At 44.5% G+C, this 14,148-nt stretch overlaps 1 protein-coding gene across 5 annotated transcripts in view; it reads right to left on the bottom strand.

Annotated features, from left to right (window-relative positions):
* Positions 1-1,142: 1,142 nt before the first annotated feature.
* Positions 1,143-14,148, bottom strand: part of FOXO3 (forkhead box O3) — a 122,118-nt gene continuing 109,112 nt past the window's right edge. For all 5 annotated transcript variants that reach the window (XM_072738363.1, XM_072738357.1, XM_072738382.1 and 2 more), the window contains one exon: positions 1,143-5,915. The gene's annotated coding sequence lies outside the window, so the exon portion shown is untranslated. The remainder of the gene's footprint in view (positions 5,916-14,148) is intronic.

Genomic DNA, 14,148 nt, shown 5'->3' with positions numbered 1-14,148 from the left:
AGCTGAAGCGGGGAGTCAGCAGGAGCCCCCCTTTATTCGTCATCGTGGAGCAGATACCTGAGTACAAACTCATGGGGGCAGGGCCCGGTCCTGGTCCTCCTGGTGCTCATCACAGCTGGCCCACGGCCACCCTTGGCTTAGTAATTGTTGATCATTAACTTTAATTAGCTTTTTGGTTGAATTTTGACTTGGTTTGGGAGAACTCTGTGAATCTTATGATGGCCAGGATTAGATTTCCATCTTTAATCTTTTGGGAAAACAAAATCAAAACTGGGGAGCAATCTCGAATGACACACCTTCTCCCAGATGGCCTTGGTGTTAGAAGACGGTGAGGTTTTACCTTCGTAGGTAATTAAAACAAGGACATTTGTTTAATAGACACTTTAAGGACACTCCTGACAGCATGACTCTCCACCAATATAAAACTCAGCCCAGAGGGCAAACCTTTGATTTTATTTTCCAAAGGGCACACGGTAAAATACTTACCTGATCTGAAATGAGTCCATCACGTTCCTTGGGACTTTGAACCCGATCCTAGGGAGTCTCTAAAACTGAATAATTTGTGTATTAAAATGAAAAATACCACCCAGGCTACGAGGGCTAGTTTTACAATAGGGCGGAGCTCCCCCTCACTTCAAAGAGAGGCCCTAAATGTACAGACCGAGGAAGCATCTATTCCGTTGCCACGAGAGGCCTGATTTCCAATATGCAGGGGCGCCCTGTCGAGGACCCATGTTCACCTGCTGCACTCACATGAGGAGGACCTTATTAGGGCCAAAGCTTTGATAGGTCAAAATCCGACACTCCGTGAAGGCAGAGTCTACATCCCGCTCCTCTCCTTAAAAGCTCCTCCAGGGCAATGTGCCTCCATGGACACCAAAGTGACTATCAGCCACCATGAACAATGCCATAGATCTGATCTACTTTTATTAAATTGTCTGGTTGTCTGCAGAGCTCAAAGATTGGCTGGAGACAAAGTTTGCTAGATCATTCGGTTTAGAGAGCTCATGACAGAGGCTCTCAGCTGCCTGCCTCGACCAGCCCATGAAGTAATTCCACACCAAGACCTTGACGTAGATGCAGCCCTTCCACATCTGAAGTTAAAGGGGGAGGGGGAACAAAAGACTTCTTGGAGTGAGACAGAGTGTCACTGATGCTTTATTTACATGCGTCACCATCTCTTTTACAAACTAGATTACGGTTTTAAATGGAATACACAAGGCAATATCTACAAACACCAAGGAAAGTTAAGTACTGCATCTCTATTTCATTTGGAAAGGGGAAGATTCCCAAATCAAATTGGTTTTGATTCTTGAGAAGAAAGGTGGTAGAGTTAATTCATGGCAACATATGGTTGGACAAAATCCTCAGTAAGAATGCAATATGATAGTGTTCGCTTGGAAAGAAAGGATGAGGTGCTTCAAACCAAAGTATCAACTGCTTGACTCTTAGGTGTTAGAATATGGCCATGCACCATATTTAATTCTAGTCTGAATGGGGTATGAGCAAGAAATTGAAACAGGTAAAGACAATTTTACAGATACTGTATACAGATTTTTTTTTCCATTCATGCAACTTTTTTTTCTTAAAAAAAGTTAAACATGTGAAGCCAAAACGCACAATATATTTTTTTAATATTAACTAATTTTTCTGGTCCTTCTTCACATCTGTTTACATTTCCCGGGTACATAATGTGCTAGGACAAGTATACGAGAGAAGTCTGATTGCCAGGCAATGAGATAATTTTAGAGAAATAAGTGACCAAACACACAGTTTTTTAAAGCGGCCACACAAATTAATTCCGGAGTGTGCCAGAGGCCTCAGAACCAATCACTCATCAAAGAAAAATACACACAAATAAAAAACAAGAGGAAAATATTTCATTCATTCAAACTGCGTAAAATCTTATCCACCGAAGATTTAGATCAAATAGAATATACCCTTTTCAGTTACTTGGCTGTCTGCGTTAAGATCCTAGGTGCAGACGGGACTTCACAAGGGCCCCACATTCCCCTCATTGTGCCTGCTGCCCCCAGTCTTCAGGAGAGGCTGGCTTTCTCGTACCTCTTTGCCAGTGATTGCATTTCTACAAAAAAACTCTGCTAACTCAAAAAACAAAAAACACAACAGTAGGCCTAATCGTACAATGTTCCCCCAAATACATCGAGAAAAAGGAAATCAGGTATAGAGCTATCAGGGTTCTGCTTCTGCTTTCAGAAAGGGTGACATCTGTATTTCCCCTTAGCAGCCCATGGCATCAGCTGTTGGACTGCTTTCCCCTGGACGGTCTTCCCAAGAGATCCAAACGGTCCTTCTTCTGTAAGCGGGGTCCACCGGCTGTAGGCGCAGCCTGTCCCTACCGTCTTTAACCGGATCGCAGCCACCTAAAACGGCATCCTGAGACTGGACAGCGCTGTCCTGAGCTGTGAGCCACGAGGTCCTCACCTCTGGGTGGTGACGTGAGACACACATAATACCCAAACTCAACACCAAACACACACACACACACACACACACACACACACACACACACACAAAGCCCACCTTGTGTCACGTGTGTGTGCACCACCCTCCTGTTAACAGGAAAGACAAACTTCCGAAATTTTTAAAAAATAAGTGTTTCTGCACTCATTACATTGCAGGGGATGCAATAAAGGAGATGGAGCTCGGCTCCATTCACAGTTATCGGGTGTGCTGAACCTGGCAGGCGGGTCTCACGCCAGGACAGGGCAGGCTTATGATAAAGCTCTTTTCTAACTTTGGTCAAAGGTGTCTGGTTCTGGAGCCCGCAGAGAGATACAAGAACCCCAGAGCGCATGTCACATATTCAACATTAGTTACTCTTCTAATTTCCCAGCAAAAAGAGGAAGGCTCCCTAGAGCAGCGTGTTCAGAGGCTGGGGACGGCCTGGAAGAGTGCTCACCAGGATGCAAGCCCTAGAGCTGTCGGGCCCCTGGAGGCTACCGAGTGCTCCAGCTCAGAAAACTTATTGAGGGACCCGTGACACTCAGAATCCACATGGGGGCCAACAGCTGGCCCTCCTTGAAAGCAGGGTCTTGGTATAAGAGACAGAGGCCTTACGCTGCACCTCGGCCCTGTCGGACCCCCGCAGCACCTGGCGAGCCTAAGGGAGCCTGGCCTCTGGGCGGATGGCCAGCTGGCAGTAGCCGGGCTCCAAGTGGCGCTGCTGTGACCCTTCTTGCCGGACTCCCTCGAAACTGAGGCTGGCACTTGACTTTGTCCTGATCTCGGCTCCCCACAATGCTCTCTCTACATGTAGATGCTATTGGCATTATTGAAAACACAAAGCCAACACATTTAAAGCACCCCCCCACCACCACCGCCTTCATTTTCCTGATGCACTCTGTGGCTGCCCTGCTCTCATACCTCCTCTGTCCCTCCCTCAGCTGTTTTAGATTAAATTATAATCTGGTTCTAGGACATTTTGTAAGACATTCTGCCTGAAATCTAACAAACACTGAGAAAAAAGGAGAATAAATGAGATGCCACATGTCCGAAAGGAATTCAACATTTTAAAGTTGAAACATATTTGAGAGTTGCTTTTCTGACTCCCAAAGTAGCTCCCAGGGTCTATAAAACTGCAGAGGCAAATAGCTAACTTTGTTAGTTTGCTTGTTTGTTTGAGTTCAGGAGAGAAATTCTCAGGGCCCTCACACTGTAGTAAGCGCTCTGGGTTCTCCACGTATCTGACCTCCCTCCACCCTTCCCTCCCCTCAGCTGCTGCAGCTGGGTCCCAACTGCATCCCCGACCCGGGCAGCATCACCTAGGAACCCAAGAGGTAGCCTTCTTTCACTGATACCAGACAGTTCCTGTGTACAGCGGACTACCGAAGAGTCAAGGAAGTGGCGAGCATTATCATAAAGGAACACAGTAAGCAAAACGTCTGTCTCACTGACAAGCAGACCACGTGAATAGAATACATATTTTTAAAAATTATACATACTTTTAAAATGAAGATTATAAACGTGTAGCAGTTTAGAAAAGGCAATATGCTACAGGTCTACTATAACCACAATTGCACGACAATTTACAGATTCAGTAAAAGGCAGGGTGAAATCAACAGGGCCATCACTCAAACAGGACGACCCCGGCGAGGCGGGAGAGACGTGTGACAATACCAAATGGAACTTTCATTATGCTAGGAGCTGTTATCACCACCAATATCACCCCCAGAGGAATTATAAAGCAAAGGTGCACAAGGGGGCCCCTGGCGGCGGGTGGTAGGTGCAGGGGGTCGGGTGGCACGTCTGTGTTGGTGGAAGGGAGTCAGTGCCCACTGCACGGTGCAAGCGTCAGCGAGAACTCATGCAGGGAAGTCTGTGCTGAAATACTAGCCTGTATTCCTAACGTCCATGCAGAATGTTCCATTTTTGTACTGTACATGGTAAAATTTATTTATACATTTATATACCTAATGCTTTTTATGCAAAGAAAAGAGTCTTCATATATCACTTTGGAGAAGTATGCATACGCTGTGCTAATCAGAGCTTCATTACATGTACCAAAGGTGTTCCCAACTATTCGGTCTACCAAAGAGAGTAACTAACATAATCACACTTTCCGGGTTAAACAGAAAGCACCTATACAGCACCATAACTTCTTGAAAACAAAACAAAATGAAATCCATAGAAGCAGAAAAGTGGGGGAAAACAAATCAAAACTGCCCTACCTTGTACTTCCATTGTGTCATTTGTACGATTACAATCTAAGCTTTTATATATATATTAGATTGTGTGTGTGTATATATATATAAAAATCAGTTTGTATGCTATTGCCTCTCACTCACACATGTCTAGTAGATCAGATTATACACAGCAAGGCTGAAAATAATCAAGGGTGTTTTAGGAAAATAGTGACTCTGGTTTGTACTTTTCACACATTGCTCGCTGTAGGCTTAATGCTCACCTGTAAGTTCATTTCTTCTGCAAAGCAAAACAGGACTACCTTTTTTTTTTTCTTTTCTCCTTAAAACTAAATCCTTTAGTGGCATTTGGCAATGAGTGGGTAGCTGAGCTGATTTCTTTCTTGAAAAGATCCTAATTTCTAACCACCATACACCTTCACTATTCACTGCATTAGCTGAGGATATTGCCAGGAGACCGGAGGCCCTACTGATCTGGCAACTGCAGACCAGGTGCTGGGGGTCTCACCACCGCCCCCCATCGCCCCCAACCACCTGGCTCAGAACGAAAACACACTGGGTGGCATGCTGCACTCCATTCGTTGTGCCTATGCAGGGGTCAGTCCTGGACTGGTGCGCAAGGCAAACAGTGTGCCATTGTTCAGTTTTTAGAAAAGGATAGTTTTTCTACCAAACAAAAGAAGAAAGAAAATCCCCCTCTGGTTTATGTAATTTGTTAGTTTATGGAGTTCCAAGGGCTCAAATGCTTGTGATGCCCAAAGCCAGAATAGTAACTGGTACAACATTTTCCTTCTGTTTTTAAATTTGCCAGGGGAAGGATGATTAACATTTTAACATAAAAATACTGCAAGTTAATGCATGTGAAAAACTCAGAAAGTCAAAGGAAAACAAACACAAAAACGACACTTAAAACATCCCATAAACCATCGTGATATGAATACACCACAGAATTGCCAACAGGAGCTCACGGTGTGCTCTGAACGAGGGTGGGTGGTGCTGACAGGGTGCTGTCCTTCGCTGGCAGGTGGCTCATCACCCTGTACAAGGAAGATTTTGCATACTTTATATAGAGAGTTCTGTTCCAAGGGTAAGTGCTTCACCCGGGGTAAGGAGCCATTAACAGTCTCTGCTGGGTTAGGAAAATGGTGCAGGATTCACAAAGGTGTTAAGCTGTAAACGGTATCACTGTCCACTTGCTGAGAGCAGATTTGGCAAAGGGTTTCTCTGTAGGTCTTGTGTCAGTTTGAGGGTCTGCAGGAGGAGAAACGAAAACCAGAGATGATTAAGGACATTCAAACAGCAATCGTAGGCACCACTAGGTCATGCTTCACCAGCCTCCTGTCTCCTCTCCTCACCTTCGAACTAAGGGTACTCACAGTAAAGCTGTTCTGCTACACTAGCTTCAAGTCTGAAAACCTAAGGACAAAGCATGGCGACTACTTACCTTATTTCTGGGCTTGATTACAAGATGCCCTCAAGTTGAAAAAGCCTAGAGGAAATGAGGTCAATCATTTTGGGAGGGGGTTAAGGTAAGTTAGGGGTGTTTTAGTAGGCCCTTTTAAAAAATCTTTTTTAAGGATTTATTTATTTACTTGAGAGAAAGAGAGAGAGAGAGAGAGAGAGAGAGAGAAAGAGAATGCAACTGGGGAGAGGGAGAAGGGGAGATGATGAGTCTGTGCTGAGCACAGAGTCCAATGCGGGGCTTGATTTCACTACTCTGAGATCATGATCTGAGCCAAAACAGAGTCAGATGCTTAACTGATTGAGCCACCCAGGTACCCCATTAGTAGATTCTTTTAAGTTAGGGAAGTCCAGGGTGCAGATGGGGTTTTGCTCTAGACTTCTGGACTGAGGGGTGTCCTAGGACATGGAACTTTCGTGATAAAACCAGAAAAGTGGAGCACCTGAGTGGCTCAGTTGGTTAAATGTCTGCCTTTGGCACAGGTCATGATCCTGGGGTCCTGGGATCAAGTTGCATCAGGCTCCCTGCTCAGTAGGGAGTCTGCTTCTCCCTCTCCCTTTCTCCCCTTGCTTGTGTTCTCTTTCTTGCTTGCTCTTGCTCTAATAAATAAATAAATAACATATTTTAAAAAAAAGTTTTAGAAGCCCAGAAAAGTTGGTCACCCTAAGCAGACCAGCTAAGCTTTTCTGGCTCTCTTCCACTGGCTATACAGACTAACCGACCTTGTTCGCCAACAATACCAGGGGAGGGTCACTTTCCACAAAGGCTTATTAATCAATCTACATTCCTGGGTAGAGATCATCTTAACTTCCCTCACTACTAAAGGAGTAAGCAATCTCTAAGTGGTCTTAGGAAATTTTTTTTAGATTAAAAGTCTGCAGAGAAAAAAATTCTATAACACACACACGGCCAAAAAACTCTCCCACAAAACATCCCTTTAACAGTTAACAACCTATTATTATTTTGCCTTCAACAGTCTTTGATGGTGAGACACAAAAGAGGTCCTCTCAGGCCATCTGAATTTACATGTCTTAGCAGACTTCACGTGGCCTCTGAGCCCAGAAAAGGTAAAGGATTAAAAAAAAAGTATACTCAGAGATGTACCTAAAGGAACGGACATAACAGACTTCAAGACATAAGACCTTTATTTATGGAGACAGTGTCAGTTGTCATGGTAGGGAAAAAAAAATGGCTCTAGGCAAAGAAATGGATAGAAAAGTGGACCCTACCTTCTCATCAGAGAGGGAAAGCAAGTCATGAAATGTGCACCAGAAGCTCACATACATGTTACGCTCATCTGTCCCCTCTTTAGACCAGATATTACCGTGAGTTCATTTGGAATTTTCACAAATGTACTTATGACTTCAAACTCTTCTGTGGCTGGACTGCTTGGCAACCTTACCTTTCACTATCAATATTCACAGGACAGCAGGGCTTAGTATTTGTAATGATACATACCCAAGGTCACAAGTACCCCTGTTATAGTTCTAAATAGAAGTACTTAGGTGGTTTTATCAGAGGCAGTGACAAGAAAGAAGGAAAAAAAGGCCCCCCTCCTGCCCATCTCCAGTAGATAGTTTCCCTGGCTGATGGGGATTTTTTGTTTTGTAAAGGTACTAGACAGTATTATCCTGAACTGGTTGATTTCAGAGCAAGAAAAAGCTAAAACAGAGGTTCCTGGCTGCCTCAGTCAGCAGGGCATGTGATCCTTGATCTCAGGGTTGTGAGTTCAAGCCCCATGCTGGAGTAGAGGTTAAAAAAAAAAAAAAAGCGGCTGAAACACATACCAATCTAAGTATCCGTGAGGAATTGGCCTCTAGAGTCAGCCAGTGCTATTCTAGCTGGGACCCTCTGAGGAGTGAATGGACAGGGGTACAGACAGACACGGTTCTTTGGAAGGGTAGGATTTTTTCCTTCACGATAACACTTCATAAGCCACAATCTAACATCACTATGCAATTAGTCATCAAGGGACTACGGTCCCCAGGTGCCAAGGGAGAAGCTGTAAAGCATTACCTAATTCAGGCCCCATCCCATCCTGGTTCCCTCTGGTATTAATTATTCAGCCATGGAAACCAGTGCACACTGGGAAGGTGACACACTTCATTCCCCAAGTATAGAGGCAGAGCATGCTGAAGCTGGGTCAGCATAGGAGAAAAGAAGGCAGAGGGCACCTATAACCCCCTACATGGCATCATCCTAAGCAGAACAGGGCAGCAGCCCTGAAATCAGGGGCAAGAGGCCCACACTGGGCAGTCTGGAGCAACAGCCAACAACAATCCCGAGGCCAAATACACATTCCCTCATCAAAAGGCCCCAAATCTTCAGGGAATATCATCATTAAAAAGGAGATGCACTGATCAGGACTCCTTCCATTTCTGCAGAATGGGCTCAGGGGCCCCTGTGGCACTGAGTCCTGGTGCTCCCTGGGGGTCTCTCAGGCCATGCCTCCCAGCCTGCTCAGGAAACCTCATGTGCTTAGAGGGGAGCCAGGAAAGGAGATGCTCCGGTTCAGAGGCAGCTCTCCCAAGGACAAATGTAATAAGGAAATCCCACTCCATAGGACAGAAAGGTGACCTGTTTTCTCTGCAACAGAAAGCAAACAGACTGTTAAAATATTGTGAAAATATAAAGAAATCAGATAAAGGCTGAACAGAAATACAAGTATTCTTCTAAAAGGAACACAAGAATCATCATTCAGTAGGAAGACCTCATGATTAAAAATAGTCACAAAGAACCCAGCTCCTTATCCGCCTTAGATTTTCAGATTTTCAGCCGTTCTTTGGTGGCTCGCTGTGTGCACATGTTTATCTGACTCCGTCAATGACTGAGAGAACAGAGGGAGACTTTAAATCATGACACCAGCTACTGAGCTGGGAACTTAACGATCCTCAAGATAGGGACAGGTTTCAATGAAGTCCCCCATTCTTAAACGTTATTGAAAGTTAAGATATTTAAGTAAACGGAAGTCTAAGTATGCCGATTCTAAGTTTAAAAACACATCAGATTAAGCAAAATTTCTGGAAGGAAAAGGAAGTGTACAGCTGAAAGGAATTATAGCTATCACTTTGCAGTTATAGGCAATAGGCCAACTAACAATAAATATGAAAATGTCTGAAAAGAAAAGAAAAGAAAAAAGAAAAGAAAAGATAGAAAATATTGTCTTGTCCCATCAGTGACTTTCATTACTAGGGAGAAGATCCCTTCTCTTCCCCCTCCATGCCCAATAAATAAATAAGTTTGAAATCAAACTGTTGATGCAAGGAAAATGAAATGGGGAAGCCAAATGATGAGACTCGTTCTAAAAATATCTATGGATGCTGTCATCTGGTCTCTGGTGAGAGTAAGTCCCTCTATAATCTTGGCATCTGTAGGGAAGACAAGTTTCTGCCTAATTATCACCACTAAATCACATGATGTTCTAAGAAAGGGCAACGCCTCCAAAAAACTCTACACAAAACATAACAACCCCAATCAACTTTAATCTGGGAATAAAACATAGAAGTTCCTAATGCTGTCCTCCCACAACTTAACTCCACTGTGACAAATGTGGATTTCTCAGCAGTGTTTTTATCTTTTTGGCACAGAAGAAAGGAACAGGACCCTAATACCAAATATGACATGGAAGGAAAACACGCCAGTAGCACGAAACTCTCACATCCACAAATTCATGAAGGTTATCCGCTGCCTTCCTAGCTAACTAAAGATGTTTGGAGGAAGTCTGCCTGAAAAACAAAATTAAGGTGAAACACCACTTTCCCTACTCTTTAAACATAATTTAAGCCAAACTGACAATCCCCAGGACAAGCTGGGGACTAAATATGGAACATCCAGGACAGAAAAGCTAATGAATCAATGTTCACTCAATCTGACAGGGAAACCTCACGTGGAGAGGAGAGAACAGGTGTGAGCTCCAGACTATGAGTGTTTCACCCCTGAAGAGAGAGAAAAAAAAAAAAAATGCCGGCCTGCCACCATGTCTGCTTTGCCCTCAGAGGGATCTCTGGGACACCCAATCCATCATGAGCCACAGCCATCTGCCACCATCCACCTAGGCTTTTGTAGCTGGTGTCACCCCGGGAAAAATAGCATTTCTGTGGGTCCTGGGTTGGGCAGTCATGTCTAATTTTGGAGCACGACAATGGCAACAGTTCCCTTGGGGTCTATCTTCGCAGCCAAAACACGGAGCAGCTCAAGAAAACACCTAATGGGTGCAACACTTCAGCCTAATTTGGTAATTTTTCAGCATCTTCCAGGTGGAATGGAAGACAAAGATCTAATGGAAGCATCTGAAAGCCCACCTGGTGGTCACTGTTGACAGTAGGAGCCTGAAAGATTAAAATCTAGCCCTCTGCCTGCCGTGCTGGCCAAATAGTACCATCCTCCATGACTGCCAGAGAAGTGGAATTAGGTGGTGCAGCTCTATAAAAATACATTTTGACAAATGTCAATTTGCCACTTCGGACACTGAATAATAGTTCATGACTGAAACAGAGTAGGCACGGAGGTTTTGGCCAGGCTGGAGGGCAAATCTGTGTTGAGTTTGAGGAGCTTCCGCAAAGGGAAGTTTCTAGAAAATGCAGTCCATGGGCTCTGATGCCTTTTTTCCCTAAAGATTTATTTTATTTATTCTAGAGAGAGCACGTGTGCAAGTGAACTTGCACACATGAGCAAGGGGTGGGAGGGGCAGAGGGAGAAGGAGAGAAATCTCAAGCAGACCCCACCCCTCCCTGAGTGCAGAGTTGGATCTCACAACCCTGAGATCATGACCTGAGCCAGAATCAAGAGTTGGATGCTCAACCGACTGAGCCACCCAGGTGCTCAACTAATGCAATTTCTAAAAAAATTAAAAAATTTAAAACAGTATTTAATATTTACTTTCTCCCATCTTTTCTGTATATCCTACCATATGCATCTCCTTTATTACCCCAAATTTATGGTCTTGCTACTCTCTCAAATTGCTATCATTGCTTTCATGATTCACTACGTACAAACAAGAGGTAACTATAGTACAGGAAGAAATGCATAGAGCCATAAATCATGACCTGAATATCCCATGTTTATGTTTGCCTGTGTGAGTCTTCACTGCATTTACTGGCTGAGGGAGGGGAGATTGGGAGTGTGGGGCTACCTCTTAAGGCTGGGGATGCACTAGATTCCTGGGACTTGGGACTGCGAGTGTAGGTCTGGTGTGCCAGCCCATCTAAGGGTTCCACAATCAGGTACAGAAGAAAAGGGTCTCCAAAGTCTTCTTTTCCTGCTTTAGATACACAGGGTTTTGAAGACAATCTAATTTTTCCAAAAGTGATTCTGAAATTGAAAACACAAAATAGGCTATTTTAGTTCTACCAATAGTCCAAACCGCTCGTCCACCGGTAAGGTACGACGAGGACATGCAGGTGACACAGGTGGTGGCCAAGAAGCAACAATCATACCAGTGCAACAGAAGAAGGAAACCAAGAAGGGAACTGAAAGGAGGGTCTCAGGTGGCTCCAAGATTGACAGAGACAAAGAACTGACCTGAGGTCAGCAGTCTGGCTAGGAGTGTAGACTCCAGGAGCGAGGTAAACCGACACTTTGTATGGCTGTGGGAGGCCCTCATGTCCCTGGCTCAGCCTGGTTAAGGGCCTGGAACTCCCTTCCATGGGGGCCCCTACCCCAGCCAGCCTGAATTGACTAGGACTGAGGCATTCGGGCAGCAGGCAAAGGGACACCTTCTAACAGTACATATGTTGGGCGGTACTGCTTTCTGATTATTTCTGAATGTAGAATGACCAATGGAAGCTCCAATTAATTACAGTGGCATGTATACATGGAGACCCACTGGAAAGTAATTTAAAATTTCAACCTCAGAATCTCTGGCCTTCTCTTCTTGGCCATTGAATTTCTTTAAGGAGTCAAACACTCCACAGACATGAATCTTAGGATCCAGACTTCATCAGAGAGAACGAGATGGAGGAAGGAGGGGGGAGGGAGGAAGGAGAGAAGATAGACAGATATGCAAACCTTCAATCAAGCCAAGACTGGCAATTAACGTTTTATCCTTTGGCAACACTGGAATTACCTTCTGGGGCTTCCATGACTAAGTAATTCTCATCATTTAATAAATGAGTATTAGAGATTTTAGCAAAAAAAAAAAAAAAAAGAGGTTATTAAAAAAAATAGAAAATCCAGAATTACAGAGTACAGTCCACATCTATCCCTGGGGGAGAGGAACAGAGCACAAGACCCGCACCCAAGTGCACAGCAGTTCTTCAGGGAGTGGTGTGCTTCAGTTCCAAGCCGAGTCCCGCTTCTTTGGCAGGAAAGCTCCTAGAGAAGAACAGCCCATTTTCTCTGAGTTTTCACTGAACTTATAATTAGAAGAGATCTTAAGGGCACAGTGACCACAATTTCTGAATTCCAAACTGTGTCACATTGGCCAGTAAGGGGGTAAACCACCAGCCCCAGGGGTGGGGGTGTCCGTGGCCAGACCACTGCCAGCATCAAGCTATTTATTGTATGGCAACCTTTCGGCTCTCAAGAGAGCCCTAGGAGGCTGGAACAGCTCTTTATTTCTCGGCTTTATTTCTGTGGCTTGGGATGAGCTGGCAGTGGGAAGGGGAAGATCAGATTTCCAGGCTCCCTCCCAGCAGGAAGAGGCCACACTACGGGAGCAGGGAAGGGGCAAGGGGAGGCCCTTCCTCAGCGGCGTGCTACCAGCCTTCTGCATACTGACAGGGGGCCCCAGGAAAGCCGAAGCCAGACAGCTAGGACTTCTCAGGCCATCCTTTAAAGACGCTAAGGGAACGCTTCAGGCACCACATACAAACCTCCTCGTTCCACCGAGGTCAGAAGCTCCCTGTCAGTGAAACAAAGGTTTCTCTGGTGGATACCTCCAAACTGGTAGGCAGGACTTCTAGGGGACATCAAAGGTTTCACAGAGCAGGCAACTGCTATACCTTTTTAATAAAAAGAAACCAGACTAATTCTAGTTTATTGGGGAAAGTACTTGCTCTCTCCGCCAACAGTGTAAGATTGGCTTGGTTGCCTCCTTTATTCTGTATTAACCTCTGGAGCCACTCTAAGTGACAATAAACATTAAATAAATTTTTTGAAACTTGCCAAAGGACAGTAGGAATAGTTCTGTGAGGGGTAGGTTTCCACTTTAACTCCATTTCACAGATAAATAAACGGAGACTGAGGGAGATGAGTGACTTGATTCTGACATATAGCCATGAAAACGGCAGCCTTCTGCTACAAATCCCACCGCTCCTCTGCTATGCCACAGGGATGGTACTCAACTTGGAGTGGGTTATAGGGAGAGGCTTTTAAAATCCACGGTTCCCATCAGAGCAGAACCCCAGGGACAGTGAGCTGAAGTGGGTAGCTGGCTCATGTCTTTAGGGGTTTTCTTAGACCACTGGTCCTATGGTTTCTTAGAGAAAAAAAGATTTAACTCAAGATATCAAATAAATTTAGGAAACACTTCAATCCTCTCCCAGAAGGTTCATATAACATCTATTTAACTTTTAAGGCTCTGAGAAGCCCAGCTGGCAACAACCCTATTTCCCTTTGTTTACCATGGTATTCACAGAATGCATTTTCTATTTAATACCCAAGAACACCTTGAGGATCTACTGTCCTATGAAACGCTTTGAGACACGCTGACTAACAGGACCTCCAAATATCAGAAGTGTCACACTAATTTTCAAAACAAAATTTTAATTCATTTTAGTTTTTGGAACCTTAAACTTCAAAACAATTTGGAAGATGAGGGAAAGCAATATTTTACATCAAATGAACACATCAACAAAACCTGGGTGAAGTGGATGATGTCTCTTACAAGATGGGGAATCTCCATCTTGGAATGAAAATCCAGTGTTGAAACCTGCATCTCCAAGTCGGGAAGAGAAAGCAGTCCGCAAACATCCTTCTACCTGCCCCAGAAACAAGGCAGGACCCTGGCCAATCTCTCCAACGACAGCACAGAGGTAGATCCTGACAAGTCCCTTTCACCCATCTCCATAAAGAAAGGGAAGC

This window comes from Vulpes vulpes, chromosome 1 (genome assembly GCF_048418805.1).
Source record: "Vulpes vulpes isolate BD-2025 chromosome 1, VulVul3, whole genome shotgun sequence".
In the NCBI taxonomy this organism is placed as follows: domain Eukaryota; kingdom Metazoa; phylum Chordata; class Mammalia; order Carnivora; family Canidae; genus Vulpes; species Vulpes vulpes.
Note: the sequence above shows the minus strand (reverse complement) of the source record. Positions and strands in the feature narration are given on the sequence as shown.